The sequence below is a fragment of the Hemitrygon akajei genome, chromosome 7 (genome assembly GCF_048418815.1).
Source record: "Hemitrygon akajei chromosome 7, sHemAka1.3, whole genome shotgun sequence".
In the NCBI taxonomy this organism is placed as follows: Eukaryota; Metazoa; Chordata; class Chondrichthyes; order Myliobatiformes; family Dasyatidae; genus Hemitrygon; species Hemitrygon akajei.
In genome coordinates, this window is record NC_133130.1 from 28,740,662 (window position 1) to 28,765,564 (window position 24,903).

At 43.6% G+C, this 24,903-nt stretch overlaps 1 protein-coding gene across 2 annotated transcripts in view; it reads left to right on the plus strand.

The window, feature by feature from the left end:
* Nucleotides 1–24,903, plus strand: part of ryr2a (ryanodine receptor 2a (cardiac)) — a 727,422-nt gene that overhangs the window by 164,230 nt on the left and 538,289 nt on the right. The gene's annotated exons all lie outside the window — the stretch shown is intronic.

The window sequence follows — 24,903 nt, forward strand, 5'->3', positions numbered from 1 at the left end:
CGGGCCAAGACCCTTCGTCAGGAACGATTATCTTTGCGTTTTGTTCTGACAGGCACATACAGGTTTAGTCCTCTCAAAATTTCACTTTTGAAGGCCTCCCATTTACAAAGTACACCTTTGCCAGAAAACAAGCTGTGCCAATTTACACTTGCCAGAGCCTTTCTGATACTATCAAAATCATCCTTTCTCCAATTTAGTATCTGAACCAGAGGACCAGACCTGTTGTTTTCCATAATTACCTTGAAACTCATGGCATTATGATCATTCGATGCTATGTGTTCCCTGACACAAAATTCTGTTACCTGCCCTGTTTCATTCCCTAAGTGGAAATCTGGTATCACAATCTCTCTGTTTGGGACTTCTATGTATTGATTAAGGACACATCTGACTAACTCTGTCCTATCCAGCCTTTTTACAGAATGGGAGTCAATATGTTGACATTTAAAATGACCTACTATCACAACCTTGTATTTGTTGCAACAGTCTGTGATCTCTCTACAAAATTGCTCATATAGATCATGTTAACTTTTGAGTGGTCTATAATATAATCCCATCAACATGGTCATATCTTTCCTGTTCCTCAATTCTACACTTAAAGCTTTATTAGACGAGCTCTCAGTCTAGCCTATGACTTTACATACTGTGACTTATTCCCTGACTAGTAATACCACCCACCCCCCTTAATCCTTCCCACTCTATCACATCTAAAACAACAAAACACCGGAATTCTCAGCTACCTGTCCTGCAACCAAGTCTGCAACCAGCTACTGTGTCATAATTCCACTTTCTGATATATGCCCTAAGCTCACCTGCCTTCCCTGCAATACTCCTTGCACTGAAGAACATTGGTTGTACCAAGCTCGACCTTTTGATTCCTGACCTTGTAAGTAGGCTTAACAAAACTTTTCTCCACAACCACTCCATTATCTGTTCTGGTGGGTCTGTTTCCATCCCCACAGCTCTAGTTTAAATCCCTCTATGCAGCAGAGTCAGATTCAGTGCTAGAGACCTGACCGCTGTGGCTTTTCCCTGCCTGGTCTTCACCCCTTCACAGTATCCAAAGTGGCATACCTGTTGTTGAGGGGAGTGGCTACAGGGATATTCTGCACTGGCTGCCTTTCCCATTTCCCCCTCCTGAGGGTCATCCATTTACCTGAGTCCTGCACCTTAGGTATAACTACCTCTCTGTATGTATTTTCTATCAACTTCTCAGCCTTACGAATAATCCAAAGTTCATACAGTTCCAGCTACAACTCCTTAATGTGGTCGTCTGTTAGAAACTGCATCTGGATGCACTTCTTGCAGTGAAGTCATCAAAGACACTAGAGGTCTCCTTGCCTTCCCACATCCCACAAGAGGAATATTTTAGTATCTTGTTTGGCAATATGAAAGAACAAAAGAATAAATAATAAAAAAAAATCTATCTGCAGCCTAGCCTCTCCTCTTTAAAGCTTCGTTGAGCTGAAACCTCAATTCCCCATTCCAAAATTGGTCCACTCACACAATGGCTGCTCCATTTAAACCTAACTTCTTTTTTTTGGACCTTGCCAAGTGCCTAATTATGCATAATCCAATGTTTCCTCAGGACCTTGGTGCACAAAATGTCATGACTGGCCACACTCACTTCTTTTAAATGTTCTCTCCCTATTCGTAATCTGGTGTTTCCTCAGGTTTGTAGCACACAAAAAGTTCCAACTGTCTCCACTTGCATCTTTTAAACTCTCTCTCCATCTATGCAATCTTGTGTCTCCTCAGGACTGTGACACACAGCATGAATTACTAATAAATTTTGGAATATCTCCATCTTTCAACGTTAATCAATGAAAAAGTCCAAGGTATGGTAGTCAGATCTGGGAACAGATCTAGGACCCTGTCTCATTTAGAGTACATTAACGATCTGGATGATAACAAAGCTAACCGGATCTGCAAATTTGCAGATGACACTAAGGTTGTGAGTGTAGCGGACAGCGAGGAAGACTAGCGTAGTATGCAGTAGTATCAGCTGGGAAAATGAGATGAAAATGGAATTTAAGGCAGACAAGTGCAAGGTGTTTTACTTAGGTAGGACCAACCAGGGTAGATCTTACACAGTGAACAATAGAATACTGAGGAGTACAGTAGAACAAAGGGATCTGGGAATACAGGCCCATAATTTTTTGAAATTGGCATCACAGGTAGATGGGATCATAAGGAAAGCTTTTGATACAGTAGCCTTTATAAGTCAAAGTACTGAGTACAGGAGATCGATGAGGGGTCATGTTAAAGTTGTATAGGATATTGGTAAGGCCTAATTTGAAGTATTGTGTGGAGTTTTGGTCACCTACCTTCAGGAAAGATGTAAATAAGCTTTGAAAGGGTACAGAGAAAATTTACAAGGATGTTGCCGGGTTTGGAGGACCCAAGTTATATGATTAGCTTACGTACAGAATTATGAGGGGTATGGAAAGGGTAAATGCAAGCAGGCCTTTTCCTCTGAGGTTGTGTGGGATTATACCCAGAGGTCATGAGTTAAGGGTGAAAGGTGAAAAGTTTAAGGGGAACATGAAGAGAAACTACTTCATTCATAGGGTCGTGAGAGTGTAGAAAGAGCTGCCAGCACAAGTGCTGCATATGAGTTTGATTTCAATGTTTAAGTGAAGTTTGGATAGATACATAGGTGGTAGGGGTATGGAGGGCTATGTTCCTAGTGCAGGTTGATGGGAGTAGACAGTTTAAATGGTTCAATATGGACCGATAACATTTATTATTTTGAAGTGGTGTCTGATAAAATTTCACTTCATTTATTTTTGACTAGAGTTCATTTTTGTGATGATTACCTCACAATTTCATAATAGTTTGCAGAGCTGGCTGATTTAATGCTACTTTAACTAAAGAATTCAGAAGAATGTGTAGCTTTATATTTGCTACTTCCTGGATTTGTGCATTGATAAATGGCCTTTGGATGAAATAATGAAGGATTATTGGTGCTTGTGGATCCAAAGATGGTTCTAAAGGAGTGAAAAGACCCAGATAAATAATGTTCATGTATGATTAGCTAATATTGAGGAGATCAGTAGAACTTAAGAAAGGATTGATAAGGTACTGTTAGGACTCATGTAGCTTTTGACATCAGAGGTCAAAGAGTCATACTGCGTGCAAACTGGTCCTGAAACCTATCAAATCCACAGTGAGAGGACCTTGACACGAATCATACTCTAATCCTGCACTATTCCCACTTTATTTTCTCCACGTTCTCATTAACTCTCACCAGATTCTATCACACACCTACACTCAAGGGGCAATTAACATGTCCATGGAATGTTGGGAGATATGGAGCACGTGGTAGCAGGGAAAATGCATAAGTTCCACACAGACAGTTCAGGATTTAACCCAGGCTGTTGGAGCTATGAGCCCTTGGTACTGTGCTTATGTTACCTGACAATCGATCTGTGGAATTAAGTTGTTAATTCAAGATGAGTAGATATATTTTTCAATGTTGAAGGATCAAGAGATATGGGAAAAGGTGGAAACAGAGGACTGAAGTGTATGGTCAGCCAAGGTCAAGTTGAATTATGGAAAAAGAACAAGTGGTTTCACCTGCTCCTATTTTTCCTGTTCAGTAGAATGCATTCCTTCCTGACGTCGATAATTACCAGCCTATTAATTGCAAACCATTGATCAAATTTCTGTTGCCAGCTAATGAATGGGGCCTCAGGGTGAGACCTCAATAGGAGATGAGAGTAAACAGATCTAAGTGCATGAACTATATATAGAATGCCTATTAAAAATATTCAACCTGCTTGGAAGTTTTCACGTTTTATTATTTTATAATGTTGAATCATAGTGGATTTAATTTGGCTTTTTTGACACTGATATACAGAATAAGACTCTTTCATGATAGTTTGTGGCAGTCTGTAGTACCATGTAAAAGTCTTAGGCAATACTGTATATCTAGCTAGGCTGTCTAGGACTTTTACACAGTTCTGTTATTGTCAACGTGGAACAGAGAGCAAGTTTGTGAATCTGGCAGGAGCAAAGGATGTTGGGGATGATGGGGGGGGGGGGGAGGGGAGTGCCGCAGGAGCGGTGTGGGACAGATGGCCGAGAAGGAATGCCAGAGGTGGGTGGAGTGGCACAGGTGCAGACACACCCAGTGGTGAGACACCAGTCAAGGTAATTTGGTTCCAAACAACTGGTTTATTGATCATTGCAGAATGTCTCCCTGCTCCTTCCTCTCTCCTTCCCGTCTGTCCCAATCATGATCCCGCTCTCAGTCCACAACAGAGACCCATATCAGAATCAGGTTTATCATCACTCACATATTTCATGAAATTAGCTTTTTTTTGTGGCAGCAGTACGGTGCAATGTGACATATAAAATCACTCTTTTGTAAAAATGCAACACAAATGGATCCATCTTCTTAGCAATAGCATTTGAGGTTTGGAAGTCGATGGGTCTCAGCAAACGAGATTCATAAAGGAAGGATGACTGAGCAGAGTATTGTACAAACTCAGGTTTACACTAAAGATTAGCTGAACTTACAAGTTGTCATGCACAGAGAATCACTATTAGAGGATACCCCTGTATGGTCTGTGCTTGCTATCATCAGAGGTACATTAATGTATTGCCAATTGTGATATTAAACAAACGATCAGAAACTTACTTATTTACAGGATGTGTTTGACACCACTGACACGCTCAGCAAAAATAGGTAATTGCTCTGAACTAAAGTTGTCGCTCAGAGTTATGCTGAGTGTTATTACTGGATCTCAAGAGTTATCTGATTAGGGGGTCACTCAAATGGATATACTGTTCTGTATTCTAGATACCCAGATTCATTTTACAATGTTTGCGTATCAGTATAATCTGTGCAACAGGAGTCAAAGCAGGGCTACCTGATCTACAATTATTAGCATAAGTCATACGTCGTCATCATTATTAGCATACACAACCCTGTACAAATGTTACCATCATTAGGTAATCAATAACTTTACCATTTTGTTTCTAATGGACATCTCAATACGTATTGTGATAATACTATGTGATGAACATTTTTTGACGATTTGTGGCTTTAAGAAGATTGTAGTGATCCAACATCTTAAACCTTGGTGTTCTTCTTGTGAGTGCACTCCCACGATATTTGAGTCAGGATTTCCAGCATTTGGCCTGAGTGACAATGAGAGAATGTTGATAACGTTTTCACTTCAGAATGAGGTGCGATTGGGAAGGAATTGCAGGTGATGGTGTTCTTTTATGACTGCTACCATTTGTCATTCTTCATTGTAAAGGTTCTGGTGTCGGGAGGTAAAGCTGGAGAAGTCTAGGGGAGGAAATACAGCATGTTGGGGAATAGTGAACACTGTAGTCATGGTGTGTTGGTGGGGAAAAGAAGGAATATTTGGGATATTTAATGAGGCCAACAAGCAGGCAGATTGTGGTTTCTGAGAGCTGTTCGAGCTGCAGTCTGTCAAGGAAAGGGAGAACCTTGCTCCTGACTCAAGGCTTGTATATGGAGGAAAGCTTTCAGATGTCATGAAGGGAGCCACTAACTATGGGAAACACAGCTCTGACCTCAGTTGATAGTTCTGTTATTTATGTGGCCAGTCATGTTATGTTTCCATCCAGTGGTGACCTGCAAGATGTTTTATGTTGAGCCCTTAGTAATGCCAGTGAATGTTAAGTTAAGAGTTTAGTTTCTTTCACTGGAGATAGTCATTGTCTAGGACTTTTGTAACACAGGCCTTACTTTCCACTTACCAGTCCACACTAGAACCTTGCTACCTGCAGTAAAGGACTGCGTCATTTGTTGACATCCATTTCCAACAGGCACAATCACCTATTTCTGTGCAAGTTATGATTCCAACTATTTGAGTGCTTTTCTCTTGATTCCCATTGGCTTCAGTTTTACCAGGGCTCCTTGCTGTCACACAGGGTCAAATGAAGCATTGATATTAAGGGACTAAGATTAAGTTCATGTTTGGACTAAGGCTGAGGTGCTATCTGGAGCTGAGAACTCCTGACAAATCCCAAACTGACATCAGTAGGCAGGTTATTGGTGGGAAGGTTGCATTTTCCGTCCACTTCCTTTGGTAGCTCATTTGTGCAAAAAAGTTGCCCCTTACGGTTCTATTAAATCTTTCCCCCTCTCACCTTACACTTTTCCCTCTACATCTTGATTCCCCAACACTGGGGGGGGGGGGCGGAATAAAAGGTAAAATGCATTCACCCTATCTATACCCCTTCTGATTTTATACACCTCTATAAGATCAGCTCTCAGTCTCTGACTTTCCAAGGACTGTCTGGCCTCTCCCTGTAACAAGCTTCTTCAAGTCTTGCCAACGTTCTTGTAAATATTTACTGCACTCTTTCCAGTTTAATAAAATCTTTCCTATAGCAGGCAGAGTGCTTGTGGGAAAGTAAAAGATTGCTGGGAAGGAGCTGAATTGAGAACTGTCAGAGATCACTCAGGCTTCATTTGGTCTGCACTGTTTAAGCACTGTTGGCATTTTTTGATTGGGTTGGAAAGAATTTAATAATTCATCAGTCAGGCTCTGGTCTTTTGGGGTAAGAAGAAAGCGGCAGAAGAAACAACTAATTAATTCAGTCCTGAAGAAGGGTTTTGGCCTGAAACATCGACGGTTTGCTCCTTTCCAAACATGCTGCTTGACCTGCTGAGTTCCTCCAGCATTTTGTGTGCAGAATTTCATGTGTTTACAACTAATTAAAGCTCATTTTCCAAAACCAACACTCATCAGAATTTGCTTTACATTAGTGATACTGAAACCCTTGTGTAAAACTGTGCAATTAAGTCAAACACATCCAGTGGAGTTAGAAATGTTATGTATCATGTCTGTGAAATATTTAGGTCTAGTCAGCAGTTTTGGAGCTTTTCTACATTGTGTCATAGGTGAATGTGGTGAACTAGATATACCTGTCTGACTGCTCCTGTGGCTCCTCCCAAGACCCTGCTGACTGCCCCTGTGGCTCCTCCCACAGACCCCTGTATAAAGGCGACTGTGGCCTGCTGCTCTCCCTCATTTTCCCAGGATGTAGTTGTTCTTCAGCCGATATCTCACTTCCTAAGTCTCGGCGTGAGTTATTGATGGTGCATCAATTTTATTGACTGAAAGTTACAACATGGAAACCGCTTTACGCCCAGAACGCCTAGACTTGGACCCCCAAGACCCTGGAGCAGCTCTTGCCTTTGAACACTGGCTGGTGTGCTTCCAATCGTACTTAGAGGAGGTTCGTGCCACCGACTCGGCTGTTCGGCACAAACTTCTCTTCTCGAGGGTCGCCCCAAAAGTTTATTCGTTCATCAGGGACATATCCACCTACGAGGAGGCACTTGCCGCCCTCAGAAGACAGTACCTGCGGCCAGTAAATCCAGTTTATGCACGGCACCGCTTGGCAACACGAAAACAGCGGCCTACGGAGTCGACTGCTGAATTTCTCCGAGAACTCCAGGCACTCGCGCGGACTTGTGACTGCCAAGCGCTCACAGCGGAACAGCATAAGGAACTCTTGGTCAGAGACGCTTTTGTGACTGGGGTCCGGTCAGTGTGTATACGCCAGCGGCTGCTGGAAAAAGCTGATCTTACCTTACGCTCCGCGATAGAGACGGCCGATACGATAGAGGCTGCGCAGCTGTACGCCGAAGAGGTCCAGCCGCGCGATTCCCCGGTTCCGAGCGAATTCGCCAATGCCGCTGCCAGTCGCGGTATCTCAAACCCCACGAATTCGCCAGGTATGAAACTCTGTTACTTTTGTGGGCTTCAGAAACATTCCAGAAACAGCTGACTGGCGCGCGAAGCGACTTGTTCCAGCTGTGGGAAGAAGGGCCATTTCGCCAAAGTATGTAAGTCTAAACCGCGCCCGGGGTCGAGCAGCGCTGCGTCTGAGACCTGGGGGCCGCCATTTTGCATGACCGGATGTGGACAACCATCTTTGCCGGCGTCACCAGGCCCCGCCCCCGACTCGCCATCTTGCATGCCCGGATGTGAGTGGCCAACTTTGCCGGCGTCACCTGGCCCCGCCCCCGACACGCCCCGTTCAACGCTGGCTTCCGTGACCCTCGACCAAAGCGCCCCACACCAGCTCGCAAGGTCGATGATGGACATCCTGGTGGAGGGGCACAGGACTAGCTGCCTGTTTGACACGGGCAGCACTGAGAGTTTTATTGACCCGGCCACAGTGAAACGCTGTGGACTCGTGACACGGTCGGTATGTCAGAAGATCACCTTGGCTTCAGGGTCGCATTCCACAGACATCCGGGTGGGTTGTGTAGCGACATTGGTGGTGCAGGGCACAGAATATCGGAACTTTGCGTTCCTGATCATGCCTCGGCTGTGCGCACCTGTGCTATTGGGGCTGGACTTCCAGAGCCACCTCGAAAGTGTGACTATGGCATATGACGGGCCCCACCCACCACTCACTGTCAGGAATCCTCAGTTTGGTGGGACTTCGCCATATACTCCGTTACCACACGCACATACACCCCGAACCCCACATCCCGCCCAGCACCATGCCGATAGCTGTGCTGCTGACACTATTTGCAACCTCTCCACCCTCAAGATCCCTCCCCCATCGCTGTTCACCAACCTGACCCCCGACTGTAAACCTGTGGCAACTAAAAGTAGGAGGTACAGTGCGGGGGACAGTGCCTTTATTCATTCAGAGGTGCAGCGGCTGCTCAGGGAGGGGATCATTGAGCCAAGCACAAGCCCATGGCGGTCCCAGGTGGTCGTTGTTCGGACTGGGCAGAAAAATAGGATGGTTGTGGACTACAGCCAGACCATCAATAGATTCACGCAGCTTGACGCGTACCCCCTACCCCGCATCGCGGATATGGTCAACCAGATAGCTCAGTACAAGGTGTACTCGACAATTGATCTGAAATCCGCTTATCACCAGCTCCCCATCCGCCCAGAGGACCGCCCCTACACCGCCTTCGAGGCGGGTGGCAGGCTCTATCACTTTCTGCGCGTCCCATTTGGTGTCACAAATGGGGTCTCAGTCTTCCAGAGGGAGATGGACCGGATGGTGGACCAGTACAAACTGAAGGCCACATTTCCCTATCTAGATAACATCACCATCTGTGGTCGCGACTGGTCGGATCATGACGCCAACCTCCAACGATTTTTCCAAGTGGCCGATGCTTTGAACCTCACTTATAACAAGGACAAGTGTGTTTTCAGAACCACACGACTCGCTATCCTTGGGTATGTCGTGGAGAACGGGGTCATTGGCCCTGACCCCGACCCTGTTAGAACTCCCTCTTCCCACTACTCTCAAGGCCCTCCGGCGGTGCCTGGGTTTTTTTTTCCTATTACGCCCAATGGGTTCCCCATTACGCAGACAAGGCCCGCCCCCTGGTCGTCTACCACCTTTCCCCTCTCTGCCGAGGCCCGCGCGGCCTTCAGCTGCATTAAAGGGGACATTGCCAAAGCAACGATGCATGCGGTGGACGAGACCATTCCCTTCCAAGTAGAGAGTGACGCCTCTGACGTCGCGCTGGCTGCTACCCTCAATCAGGAAGGCAGGCCAGTGGCGTTTTTTTCTCGTACCCTTCAAGGCTCTGAACTTCGGCACTCCGCGGTGGAGAAAGAAGCCCAAGCCATAGTGGAAGCTATTCGGCACTGGAGGCACTATCTCGCCGGCAGAAGGTTCACCTTGCTGACCGACCAGCGCTCGGTTGCGTTCATGTTCAGCAACCAACAGCGGGGCAAAATCAAAAATGATAAAATTTTGCGATGGAGAATAGAACTCTCCACCTATACTTACGATATCCTGTACCGGCCTGGCAGGCTCAATGAACCCTCTGATGCCCTATCCCGGGGACCGTGTGCTAGTGCCCAGCTCGACCAGCTGTATGCCCTTCATGCCCAACTTTGCCACCCGGGGGTCACCCGGCTTTATCATTTCATTAAAGCCCGGAACCTGCCGTACTCCCTGGAGGACATCAGGACGATGACCAGGGACTGCCAGATCTGCGCTGAGTGCAAACCGCACTTCTACCGTCCTGACACTGCGCAGCTTGTCAAGCCCACCCGTCCTTTTGAGCGACTGAGTATTGACTTTAAGGGCCCCCTTCCCTCCACCGACCACAATGTCTACTTTCTCAGTATTATTGACGAGTACTCGCGATTCCCCTTTGCCGTTCCCTGCCCCGACACTGCTACCACGTCGGTCATAAAAGTCCTGCGCCAGCTCTTCACTCTGTTCGGATATCCCTGCTATGTCCACAGTGATAGAGGGTCCTCCTTTATGAGTGACGAGTTGCGTCGGTTCCTGCTTGCTAGGGGCATAGCTACTAGTCGCACCACGAGTTATAATCCCCGGGGGAATGGCCAGGTGGAGAGGGAGAATGCCACAGTGTGGAAGGCCATACTTTTAGCCCTTAAGACACAAGGGTTGCCGGTCTCCCGATGGCAGGAGGTCCTCCCTGAGGCACTCCACTCTATCCGCTCCCTGTTGTGTACGTCCACTAATGCCACCCCTCACGAACGCTTATTCTCTTTTCCCAGGAAGTCTGTCACTGGGACCACCCTGCCAGTTTGGCTGACGTCCCCGGGGCCAGTGCTGCTACGTAAACATGCGAGGAGTAATAAGTACTCACCACTGGTCGAGAAGGTTCACCTCCTGCATGCTAATCCCCAGTATGCCTACGTGGTCTTGCCTGATGGGCGGGAGGACACAGTCTCTGTCCGCGACCTGGCGCCCGCCGGAGCAGCAGACCACTACCCCGAGCACTCCACGGTAACTATGCACCCTGTACCCGAGGTGACTCCGCACGCACCGTGCCCCACACAGACTCCGTATGCGTCTGTTCCAGGGACCTCGCTCACACGCGAGGGATCCCTGACACCTCCTGTTGGGACAGAATTAACCCACTCTCCGCCTCCGGAGCAAACACCACCTCCGGCACCTGTGCCGTCATCACCTCCGGCTCCTGTGCAATTGCAGCCGGAGCTACGTAGATCGCAGCGAACGATTCGACCACCTGATCGACTTAACCTGTAAATATGCTTGGGAATTTTTTTTTAAACAAAGGGGGGGTGAATGTGGTGAACTAGATATACCTGTCTGACTGCTCCTGTGGCTCCTCCCAAGACCCTGCTGACTGCCCCTGTGGCTCCTCCCACAGACCCCTGTATAAAGGCGACTGTGGCCTGCTGCTCTCCCTCATTTTCCCAGGATGTAGTTGTTCTTCAGCCGATATCTCACTTCCTAAGTCTCGGCGTGAGTTATTGATGGTGCATCAGTGAAGGGGTTAATTCAGAAGACAATGCATGCAGTTTCAGATTAATAAAACTATTTCTTTCTTTATTTGTTGAGATAAAGCGCAGAATTGATCTTTCTGGGCCTTTGAGCAGCGCAGCCCAGCAAACCCCGGATTTAATCCTAGCCTAATCCCGGGACAATTTACAATGACTATTTAACTTACCAACTGGTATGTCTTTGGACTGTGGGAGGAAACCAGAGCACTCGGAAGAAAGTCACGTGGTCACGGGGGGACCATACAAACTCCTCACGGGAAGGAATTGAACTCAGGTCACTGGTACTGTAAAGTGTTGTGCTAACCACTACCTATTCGGCTGCCTCATGGTATCTGGATCTGGGCATCACAGGCAAAGCCAACCTTTATTTCTCATTCCTAAAAGCCCCTGAAAAGGTCATGTTGAGCTGCCTTCTTGAACCACTACAGTCCTGCTGCTGAAAGTATTCCCCTAGTATTATTGGATTAAGAATTCGAGGACTTTGACAAAGTGATGGCGAAAGACTGATGGTATATTTTAAAGTCAAGATAATATGCAAACTCTGTTGGTTTAAGAAAAAATGACGCTTAGTTCCAGGATATTGCATTGAAGACTATTTTTAATTGTAAAGGTGGCGAACATTTTAAGAAGGCAGCAATGGTACTTTGAAACATTTTCTTGCTGAGTCTAATGCAATTAAGTTTCTGGATTGTATTCTGTTTATAGATTATTATTTATTAATTTATTGAGAGACAGCGTGGAATAGGCCCTTCCAGAACTTTGAGTCGGGCGACCCAGCATTTAATCCTTGCTCAATCACGGCACAATTTACAAAGACTAATTAACCTTCCAATTGATACATCTTTGGACTGTGGGAGGAAACCAGAGCACCCAGAGGAAACCCACATGGTCACAGGGAGAACTTACAAACCCCTTACAGGCAATGGACGGATTATACATCTGAGCGTCATCTATATATTTGTGGAATACTAATCACAGGGGAACCTAGATGTAGCATCAACATTTCCTCGATTTTGTGACCTTGTTTTTGTTACATGGTAGGTAGCCACACTGAGCAAAATGATTAGAAAAATACAAGAAAATGCCACGCTGGCCCACTGAATTCTTTGCTAGGATAACTGGCCATGTTGCAAGTTATCTGAGGTAACTTGTTAAGGAAAGAAGTCTGTCAGCTTCCCACTTCTGATACACTGCTTCTGGGTTTCTGCCAGCTGTTCACGAGCACAAGGCTGGCAAACCTCAAGGGTGTCTGTAAGGGGGAGGCTGCGATGGGGTTGAAATCAAGCAGAAAACAGCTTCTCCTCCTGCCATAATAATTTGAGCAACATGCTGACATGTTCACCCGTTATACTGAGGATGCAGAAACCTGCCTTACCAAAGACCAGCGTGCTTATTTCTCTGCACATGCCTGTGGCAAATTCAGCTGAGTGTAGACTAACTCTGGGATTTAGTGGACTTTAGTGCTTGAAATCCAAAACATTCAAAACAACACAGCGAGGATGACACTGAGGGATTTATAGTACATGTCTATTAGATTAAAAAGTGGAAATCACATTTAGGTTTTTGTTTATTTTAAATTTGGTATAACATATGCTAGTGTAGAACCAACAACTGGGATTTCAGGACCTATGGCTATTATTAGGAAAGAAGCAGAGCAGTTAGAGGCAAATATCTTCAAGATTAAACAAAAATCTGTTCTATACAAAATAATATAACGCGTGTCAGGATGTCTTGCAGGGTATTTAAGTTTCTTTCAACCTTTAGGCTCTTGAACCAAGGGAGATAACTTCACTCAACATCACTTGAAATGTTCCCACAACTTATGGGCTCACTTTCAAGAATTCTTCATCTCATGTTCTCAATATTTATTTGTTATCTATCTATCTATTTATTATTTCTTTCTTTTTGTGTTTGCAGTTTGTTGTCTTCTGCACACTGGTTGAACGCCCAAGTTGGTTGGTCTTTCATTGATTCTGTTATGGTTATTATTCTATAGAGCTATTGAGTATGCCCACAAGAAAGTGATTCTCAGGGTTGTATATATGTACTCGGATAATAAATTTATTTTGAGCTTTAAATTTTGGTTTACCCACTTGAATGTTACGCTGGATTGTTGGCTACAAGCCCTGAATATTTACCTATTATGAGACATGGGAATTCAAACCCAGGTGTGGTGTTCAGAGAAACAGGGTTAGAGGCAGATGAGAAGGACTCATAGAGGTTATTTAGATCCAGTGCAAATGGTCTTCTATTTTTAATTTTATACTTCTGTTACCATCAGGACAAAGGGTCTCAGCCAGAAACGTTGACAGTGCTTCTTCCTATAGATGCTGTCTGGCCTGCTGCATTCCACCAACATTTTGTGTGTGTTGGTGGATACGGGTTCATTTTCAACGTTTAAGTGAAATTTGATAGGTAATGGATGGAAGGGGTATGGAGGGCTGTTGTCCAGGTGCAGGATGAGACTAGGCAAATTAATAGTTCAGCATTGACTAGATGGGCTGAAGGGCCTGTATCTGCCCTGCAGTGTTCAATGACTCTCTGACTCTAGGTACATATAAGATGATAAAAGGTATTGATAATGTGGACAGCCAATGCCTTTTTTTTCCTGGGCAGAAATTGACAATACAAGAACGCATAATTTGAAGGTGATAGGAGGCAAGTATAAGGTGCACATCAGAAGTTGGCATTTTACATAGAGTGGTAGGTGGAATGAGCTCCCTGTGGTGGTGCTAGAGGCAAATATATTAGTGATACTTATGAAACTCTAAGAAAAGCATATGGATGAAAGAAAAATTGAGGTCTGAGTAGGGGGTGGTGTGCACTTTGACCTTGGAGTAGGTCAAGATGTCGGCACAACATTGTGCGCTGAAGGGCCGGTACTGTGCTGTATTGTTCTGTGTTCTCTGTTCAAAGAAGGTCGTGTTTCCTTAGCAACGGTCACGGTGTTATGGCAGGAATATTTTCTAGTTAATGTACGAGGAAAAGTATCCCTCAGGGCATATCTCCTCGACAAAAAATTATTTTAAAGTAAAGAATGGATAATGAAAAGATTATGCAGATGTACTAAACAGCACGTTGAGAATGGCTGTTTTCTTTGTGACTTATTTCAAAACCGTGCCTCCAGGGCAAAAAGACACAGCAGGGGGTCTGACTTTTTAACACATTGAACAAGGGTGAGGACAGTTCCAACAACCTGAGCCTGAAGTGCTGGCAGATTGCTTACAAACATTTCATGAATTTGTTCAGTGCTATGTCTCCTAGGTAGTTGGATAAGGTTATGCTGAGTTTACACATCAAGAGAAGTCTGATTGGTATAGGTATTATTTTATTACTGTTAGATGTACCACTGTTGATCACCTTTCCAGCTCTTAGCTTCATCCCACCCCTTCCGGTCTACTCCTATCATTTTGCATTTCCCCCTCTCCCCTCTACTTTCAAATCTCTTACTACCTTTCCTTTCGGTTAGTCCTGATGAAGGGTCTCGGCCCGAAACGTCGACATCGCTTCTCCCTATAGATGCTGCCTAGCCTGTTGTGTTCTACCAGCATTTTGTGTGAGTTGTACGAAAATCTTTTATTTGATTTTCAATTCAGACAGATAATGTAAACATAATTACATTGATGTGGAAAACAGAATGCAGGGTATATTGTTTCAGTTACAAAGTGCAGTGCAGGTTGACAAATAAAAGTATGAGGGCCACGATGAGGTAGATTGGGAGATGAAAGGCTCAAGAGATACATGATACTTAGTATGTAGGAGGTCTGGTCAGGTGCCTGGAACAGTGAGTCAGAAGCTGTCTGCTGGTTTGTACTCTCAGGCTTTTGTATCCTCTGTTTGACAATACAGGGAAGAATGGAGAATGACTGGGGTGGGAGGGGTCCTTGACTATATTGAGAAGAGACTATGTGATTTTATTGGCTGCTGCTCAGAGGCACTTGGAGTGTAGACAGAGTCAGTGGAGTGGAGGTTAGTTTATGCAATGGACTGCATTCACAATTCTCTGCTGCTTCTTGGAATTCAATCTTTGTTTTGTTGAACAAAAAGATACAGGTTCTAGTCAGCTGAATAAGAGTGAGGACTGACTTTCCTGTCATCTCACCTATCTTAGAGACTGCTGACATCCCTTCTTTCGTCAGGATTAAAAAACAATTCTCAGCTTGTGGTGAACTACATATACCTGTCTGGACACGTCCCCTGATGACTGCTCCTGTGGCTCCTCCCACAGACCCCTGTATAAAGGTGATGGAGGTCTGAGCCCGGCCTGTCTGTCTCCAGGATGTAGTATAGTGGTCACTCACTGCTTGTTCCTTCTTCCAGTCAATAATAGCCGATATCTCGCCTTTACGTCTCAGAGTGAGTTATTGATGGTGCATCACAGCTACAGTTTTAAGACCAATCTATCCATCCTGTGGCTGGATGAAGAGAATATAGCTGATGTCAAAACAGAACCAGAGACACGGGTTCTATTCTGATCTTGGGTGATGTCTGTGGGAGCCTGCATGTTTTCTCCTTAATCAACTGGGGTTTCCTCTCAGCCCAAAGACTTGCAGATTTAGTAGGTTAATTGGCGAATTGAAAATTTCCCCTACTGTGCAGGTGATTGGTAGAATACATTGAACGTTGATGAGAATGTGGTGGAGGTTAAAAAATGAAATTAGTCTAGGATTAGTATAAATGGGCAAGCAAGTGCAGCCAACATTAAATATCAGGAGGTCTGTGGGTCAGAGTTAACTGCCATTAAAATGTGCATCAAGATGCTTTCTTTGCTGACCATGAATTCCAAGTCTTGTTTTGTGCTCTGGATGGGGAAATGGAGGCCAGGAGAGCACAAGTATGAGGCTTGCTTCTGGTGGTCTTCTCCCTCAAGAAACCAAAGAATGATTTTTTTGGGTTCTCTGCTGTAGGCTTTGCTCATCTAGGAAACCCATGCTGCTTTCCTGCTTTGACTCAGCATCAATGCAGTGCCTTATTTGATTCATGAGGATACCTCTTCTGGGTAAGAATATTCTTGCTAGCTACAATCTAAAATTGTAGTCAGCTGAGATTGTTGCTATTTCAACTGCATTAGAAATGGCTTCAGCCAGCAGAGTAAAATAAAGAATTCTGTGCTCTATCCTAAAATTCTCATGATCATCCCACCAGCCAGCGCTTCAGTATATATTGATACTGTCCAAGATAAGACAGTCTGCATGACTGGCATCCCTGTCACTGGATGCAACAAAATGTAGAAATTTTCCAAGACTTTTTCAACAGTATGTCCCAGATTCTTAGCTAATAAAGTCGAGGTCCTAAGTGCATTGTGACACCACTAAACCTCAGCCCTTGACTTTGAAATGTTTCATTAAACAACCTTCCATATCTGGCACTGGACATAACAGCCCTTTGGTAGTATCTTGACTGTAAGGTACCCAGCTTCTCTGGGGTAATTGAGGATGGACAATAAATACTGGCCTTTCTTAGGTGGTACGTACAAATTGAAAATAAATGGCTATTTAGCTACATTCAAATCTCTCCAAGTGTCATACTTGGTAGGAAACCCTTTAAGGAGGTTCATGAAAATGATTCTGGGATTGAAAGGCTTATCATATGAGGAGTGTTTGACAATTCTGGGATTCAGAAGATTGAGAGGAGATCTCATTGAATCCTCTTGAATGTTGAAAGGCCTTGATAGAGTGAATGTGGAGAGGATGTTTTCTATGGTGGGAGAGTATAAGACCAGAGGACCCAGCCTCAGAATAGAAGGATATCCATTTAGAACAGAGATGAGGAGGAATTTCTTCAGCCAGAGAATGGTGAATCTGTGGACTTTGTTGCCACAGACAGCTGTGGAGGCCAAGTCATTGGGAATATCCTTGATTAGTCAGAGAATGAAGGGACACAGAGAGAAGGCAGGAGATTGGGGCTGAGAGGAGGATGAAACGGCAGAGCAGACTTGATGAGCCAAATTGCCAAATTCTGCTCTGATATCTTATGTATTTATGGTCTTATGGTCAAAACACACCTATTCTTATGGCCCAAGTTGATTTGACCATATGAATTTTGTTACGTACCCCGTAACTGGGTCACTTACCAGCAAAGATAGAGAGGTCCGTTGAAGTCTGATGGTACTATTTTTAAAAGTCTTTATTTATAAAGGGGCACAAAAATAAGATTAATACAAACATTCAGATAATATACGTCATCAATACTCAATCTAAAAGCGCGGGTATAGAAATAATCATCAATAAGAAATAGCTCTGTCGTTTGTCTAGGGGATAATATATTGTCCGATGGAAATATAAAAGTCACTCAGTTCCTGCAGGCTTCAGCCTTTGGGGACTGCTGGGTTTTCACTTGTTGGACAGAGAGAGATTTGTGAGAAAAGAAACTTGCCCGGGTCTTTCGATGAGGCCAATCCGTTGAGTCGGGGGAGTTGGTTCCCCGTTGTTAGTTCAAGAAAATCGTTTCTGTGGTACCCGCCACCGGCCTCAGGCAAGGGAACTGAACGCACGTGGCTTCCTTCAAATGGCTTCCCGCTATTACGGGATCGCTAGTGTTTCTTCTGGTGCGTCTGTCTCTACAGCCCCTCTTTTATCTTGACTCGCAGGGTAGTAGATGTCAATCAGGTTGGGGGTGATGCAATCTCTCTCTCAACCAGCCCACTTTGCCCGAGGGCTTGCACGTAGCCTAGTCCCCAATCCACAAATGTGTCTCCAAGAGACAATGGCCAATGTCGCGTTATTTTGCATCGCCGGGGAACGAGGCATCCGGCACGTCTCTCTCCCATTTCCTGGGTCCACTGACCCACCCCACTAGTGCTCTTGCGATTCTCACAAAGGAGGGGGCTACGGGCATAACAATTTAAATCTGTTATTATGCACAAGTGAATTAATGTAGCTTTGATAATTTTTCTGCTGAGATTTTGAAATAGGAGGATCATTCACAGTTTTCATTTGGTTAGTTGCTGTGCTTTAATTTGGTTCCTGAGACTGCTTTGAAAGGGTTTCTGTCTATTAAGGGAAAGAAAAAGCTTGTATTCCCATGCTAGCTTCCATGACCTTGGAACATCCAAAAGTGCTGAATGGTTAATGAAGCTCTGTTGAAGTGTATTCGCTGATTCAATGTGGCAAAGATTATTTAATACCGCCTGCTGACTTGCATTGATAATTGCACACAGTTTCTTCTGGTTTTTGCATAAGTATTAATTTACTGTCAGACATAAAATTATAGAGCCTCATCATCCTTAATTTTAAACAATATCTGTTGCTTTTGGATTCAATTTAGTAATTTGCTTGATAAAATAATTGTTTTCATCAAATTGCAGTTAAAATTCTCTTCAATGTTAGAGTTGGCACACATGCCAATATTTCATGATTAAGTCTAAAGGTATTATCAGATTCATGTTTTTGAATTTCACCACATGATCCAATTGAAGAAGTTTTAATACATTGACTCAGTATGTAATATTTTGGGTTATGTATTTTTTGTGTTTATTTTATCTTTTATTATAAGACCATTAGACATAGGAGCAGAATTAGGTTATCTGGCCCATCAAGTCTGCTCCGCCATTCAATCATGACTGATTCATTTTTCTTCTCATCTTCAACCCTAGTTCCCGGCCTTCTCCCCGTAACCTTAGATGCCATGTCCAATCAAGAACCTATCAATCTCTGCCTTAAGCACCTGGCATCCACAGCTGCATGTGGCAAGAAATTCCACAAATTCACCAGCCTTTGGCAAAGAAATTTCTCCGCAACACTGTTGAACGGGCACCCCTCTATCCTGAGGTTGTGCCCTCTTGTCCTAGACTCTCCCAACATGGGAAACATCCTTTCCACATCTACTTTGTCTAGGCTTTTCAACATTCGAAAGGTTTCAATGAGATCCCTCCTCATCCTTCTGAATTCCAGCGAGTACAGGCCCAGAACCATCAAATGTTCCTCATATGATAACCCTTTCATTCCTGGAATCATCCTTGTGAACCTCCTCTGGACCCTCTCCAATGCTAGCACATCTTTTCTGAGATGAGGGGCCCAAAACTGTTCACAATACTCAAGGTGAGGCCTCTCCAGTGCCTTATAAAGCCTCAGCATCACATCCCTGCTCTTGTATTCTAGACCTCTTTGAAAAGAATGCTAACATGGCATTTGCCTTCCTCATGACCAATTCAACCTGCAAGTTAACCTTTAAGATGTTCTGTACAAGGACTCCCGAGTCCTGTTGCATCTCAGATTTTTGGATTTTCTCTCCGATTAGAAAATGTCCACATCACTTCTAATTTTTTTTCTAATTTTAGAATTAGAAGTGCTGTATTTGATACTTCTATTAAATTTGAAAAGATATGGAGACCATTTATTCAATATTTTCATATGATGTAATGGCCCTGTGCCAGGCTTATTGGTTTTTTCAGCTTTAATCGTATGTATGTTGAGAGGATCGGAGTTGACGACATTGATGTTTATGTATGCTTGTGAGATATTATGAACAGCCCTTTTTTTTTCTTCTCTTTTTTTTGTTTTTTTTTAGTTTTTTCTTCCTTTTTTGTTTTTTTTTCTTAGATATTAGATTAGTAGATTAGTTAACTTTCATATATAGATTTATTTTTTTTTCTCTTTTTTTATATTATATATTATGGAATATCTAGACTTACCTTGTTCATATATATACTATATAGTTTATGTTTGGGAAAGCTTACTTATACTGTATTCATTGTTTATGTATTCCTTCATGTGTAATGGGAGTTTATATGTTTGCAATCCATTATTAATATTTTAATTGTATTTTGTTCATAATATTTTTAATACTAATAAAAAGATTAAAAGAGAGAAAATGTCCACACATTTATTTCTACTACCAAAGTGTATGACCAAAAGGAGACAGGAATGGAGATCATTCCACCCATTCATTCCTGTTCCCACACTTATTTTCCCTCAACCTATTCTGTCCTACATGTGCAGTCACTCATTGCTGCATAAGAGGCTTCTTAATAAGGTGAGAGCCCATGGAATTACAGGAAAGATATTGGAATGGGTGGAGCATTGGCTGATAGGCAGAAAGCAAAGGGTGGGAATCAAGGGATCCTATTCTGGTTGGTTGCTGGTTACTAGTGGTGTTCTGCAGGGGTCGGTGTTGGGGCCGCTTCTTTTTACACTGTATATCGATGATTTAGGTTATAGATTAAATGGTTTTGTGGCTAAATTTGCAGATGACACCAAGGTAGGTGGAGGAGCAGGAAGTGTTGAAGAAACGGAAAGGTGCCAGAGAGACTTGGTCAGTTTAGGAGAGTGGGCAAAGAAATGGCAGATGAGATACAATGTTGAGTAATGTACAGTTGTACGTTTTGGAAGAAGAAATAATCAGTCAGATTATTATTTAGATGAGTAGAAAATTCAAAAATTGGAGGTGTAAAGGGACTGGGGGTCCTCGTGCAGGATGCCCTAGAGGCTAACCACCAAGTTGGATCGGCAGTAAGGAAAGCAAATGCTATGTTGGGATTCATTTCAAGAGGAATAGTGTATAAGAGTAAGGAGGTGTTGTTGAGGCTCTATGGGGCACTGGTGAGACCTCATTTGGAATACTATGTGCAATTTTGGGCCCCCTATCTTAGAAGGGATGTACTGATGTTGGAGAGAGTGCAGAGAAGATTTATGAGGATGATTCCTGGAATGCAGGGGCTAACATATGAGGAGCGTTTGTTGGCTCTTGGACTGTATTCATTAGAGTATAGAAGAACGAGAGGGGATCACATAGAAACATTTCGAATATTGAAAGGGTTGGACAGAGTAGATGTGGAAAGGTTGTTTCCCTTGGTGGGTGAGTCCAGGACAAGAGGCCACAGTCTTAGAATTAGAGGGTAGCCATTTAAAACAGAGATGAGGAGAAATTTTTTTAGCCAAAGGGTCGTGGATTTATGGAATTCGTTGCCACATACAGCTGTGGAGGCCTCATTATTGAGGGTGTTTAAAGAGGATATTGCTAGGTATCTAATTAGTCAGGGTATCAAGGGATCTGGGTAAAAAGCTGGAAATTGGAACTAGATGGGAGAATAGTTTAGCTCATGGTGGAGTGGCAGAGTAGACTCGATGGGCCGAATGGCCTACTTCTGCTCCTTTGTCTTGTGATCTCATTTTCCTATCAACCAGCAACACTAGGCTTGATACAGTTTCAATTAACCCACCAATCTTCTTGCAACTACCATCAGGCAGGAGGTACGCTCACACCACCAGATTCAGGAACAGGTACTTCACTTCAAACATTTGGTCCTTGAACCAAACTGCGTAACCGTAACCACTACCGTGGTATACCAACACTATGACCATGTTGACCTGTTTGTACGGCAATGGAATTTTAAAAAAATCTGATTCAAAGTTCAAAGTAACTTTTATTATCAAAGTACATTATGTCTCCATATACAACCCTGAGATTCATTTTCTTGTGCGTATACTCAGCCAATCTATGGAAAAGTAACTATAACAGGATCAACGAAAGATCAACCGGAGTGTAGAAGACAACAAACTGTGCAAATGCAAATATAAATAAATAGCAATAAATAATGAGATAAAGAGTCCTTAAGGTGAGACCATTGGTTGTAGGAACATTTCAATGATGGGGCAAGTGAGTGTCGTTATCCCCTTTTGTTCAAGAGTCCGATGGTTGAAGGGTAGTAACTACCGTAGATTCCGGATTTTAAGCCGCTACTTTTTTCCCACATTTTGAACAGCTTTGAACTCTGCGGCCAATAATCCGAAGCGGCTAATGCATGATTTTTTTCATGCCGCCTCGTAAACATTTTGCCTCATAACAGTAGACCAATAAAATTGATGAGTAGTTCACAGAGGTCCAATGAAATTGTACGATAAATCAAGCGCACTTTCACAATTAAATTATTGTAAATCAGTCATTTGTACTCACCCTCATCAACATGGAAAACACTCGAAGCATTGTGCTGCCTACTTAGTTTAAACTATATTTGTTTTCTGTACTACATCGCGGGATGCTATGACGTCACACCCGGTTTCGCGGTGTCTTGTGGGAAAATGCCGGTTTGCGATAAACGGAAAGGAGGGGGGGAGCGCATTACGCGAGCGGCTTTGGATCTGAGCGAACTTTGCTTTTAAGTTAAAGGTGATCAATAACTTTTCCTGGTAGGCTGCAATATATATATTTTTTTACCAGTCGTTAGGAGATATTGGAATGTTGTTCAGTAAAGAAGTATACGCAACGTATATTTAAAAGTAGCCGCGTACGGGCACGGTTCGAAAAAAAGCATTTGCAATATGTATTTGTTTTTGTTACCATATGGATTTAATTAAAAGTTAAAAAAATCCTCACGTGTAATATCTTTCTGTGTAAATATCTCATATTACAACGTGGGACACCTGCGGCCGAAAATCCGGTGCGGCCTAAAATCCGGTGCGGCCTAAAATCCGGTGCGGCCTAAAATCCGATGCGGCCTTTACAATTAAAAAATTGATTTTATTTCTAAAATTAGAGCCAGCGGCTTTTAATCAGGTGCGCTCTGTAGTCCGGAATCTACGGTATTCTTGAACCTGGTGGTGCAAGTCCTGAGGCTCTTGTACCTTTTAACTGATGGCGGCAGCGAGAAGAGGGCATGACCTGGGTGCTGGGGATCTCTGATGATGGATGCTGCTTTCCTACGACAGTGTTTCATGTAGATGTGCTCAATGCTTGGGAGAACTTTACCCGTGATGTACTGGTATGAATCCACTACCTTTTGTAGGATCTTCCATTCAAGGACATTGGTGTTTCCTACCAGGCCGTGATGCAGCCAGTCAATATACTCTTCACTGCACATCTATAGAAGTTGGTCAGAGCTTTAAAAGTCATGCCACATCTCCGTAGCTTCCTAAGGAAGTAGAGGCGTTGCCATGTTTGCTTTGCAATTGTGTATAATTTAAGTTACATTTATGTTTTTCTTGAAAATGCTGCTTGTCTGACGCTATGTACTTATGATGCTGCTGTATGTTTTTGTTGTGTACTTGTGCATATGACAATGAACTTGATTTTGACATTGAATCAGCACGCCTCTGGGAGGAAGTTGGAACACCTGAGGGAAATCCAAGTAGTTGCAGGGAGAATTTTTATGATCCACACAGCCGGCAGTGGAGGTCAGGATTGAACCTACGTCATTGGAGCAATGAGACGGCTGCAGGACCTGCTTGGTTTTAGATGTCTGATAAGCAACAGTTAAAACCTGTGGGAAGTTTGCCTGTGGTTGCTTCCTGTTGTATGCTGTATTAGTGAACTCTGAAGGGTGTTTGGGGAACAGTCGGACAGAGAAGACATTATTCTGAAATTTGCTGCCAGAGACAATCCAACTGTGGTCACTGCCAGCATACTGTATAGACTGACCACGCATTTACCTTTCCAGCATCCTCCCAGGTCGTCCATTTACAAAATAATGAGTAATTACTTCAATCTTAAATCCTTCTGAATGTTGCTGACATTCAGAAACACTGAAAAACTATCCACTAATTTCACCATACACATTCACAAAAAAGGATAAAAGCCCTCATTTAAGTATCAGTGTGGCTTCAATTCCCTTTGGAATTTTATGTGCATCTTTAGGAAATTATTCTGCTCTGTCACTATTAGATTTCCTGTGGTTGCTGACTGGATGCCCATTTATTGCTTAGTTGCTGACTGTATTAATGAATACTTATTAATGTTAGCTCAAGTGTAATGGTCAAATCCTCACTGAGTGACATTGTGATCAACACAATCACCGGTAGTCATCATCATTATGTACCGATCTGTATAACATGGGCAATCATGGTCTTATCCATGACCATAGTTGTTCCTGGCGAATTTTTCCACAGAAGTGGTTTGCCATTGCTTTCTTCTAGGTGGCGGTTTTACAGGATGGGTGTTCCCAGCCATTATCAATACTCTTCAGAGATGGTCTGCCTGGAGTCAGTGATATCACAGGACTTGTGATATGCACCAGGTATTCATTCGACCAACCAGCACCTGGTTCTATGGCTTCACCTGACCCTGACTGGGGGAGGGGAGAGGGGCTAAGCAGGTGCTACACCTTATCCAAGGGTGACCTGTGGACCAGCAGAGGGAAGGAAAGCCTTTGGTAGAGACATATCTCCACCCCACATTGATTGTACCTTAGTAAAAGTTATTTGTGCTATGCATTTGCTTTCGATACTGTGCTTGGGGTTAGGTTTCTGATATCTTACGTTGTACATTGGAAAACAGTTTGGTCTTAGTCGCCACTGTTAAAAGGACAGGACAAAACTCCCTATTCCAACATTTAGTGCTCCATCAACTCCCACAGTTTGGTATGTTTTGAACCTATAATACAGATCTTTACTAATAATTAAGATGAACAAAGATTAAAAAAAAATTCTCTGTTGATCTATTAATCATTTTAATTGAGAAACCTGCAATCTTATCTGACAAAGCTTCTGACTTACAATAACTGTGACTTACCCACAGTTTATGGAACCCTTATGAGACCCAGGGAGCCTCTACTCAAAAGGAACAGTTCTCCTCAAGGAAGATGATTAGGAGCAATTTCTGTGGGTCAGGTTTACCCGTGGACTGATACCAGTTAGGTGTTAAGGAAGCTGGAGAAATATTTCAACCTGTATTTTATCTATACACCTCCAGAAGCAGACCACACCTCCAGAAG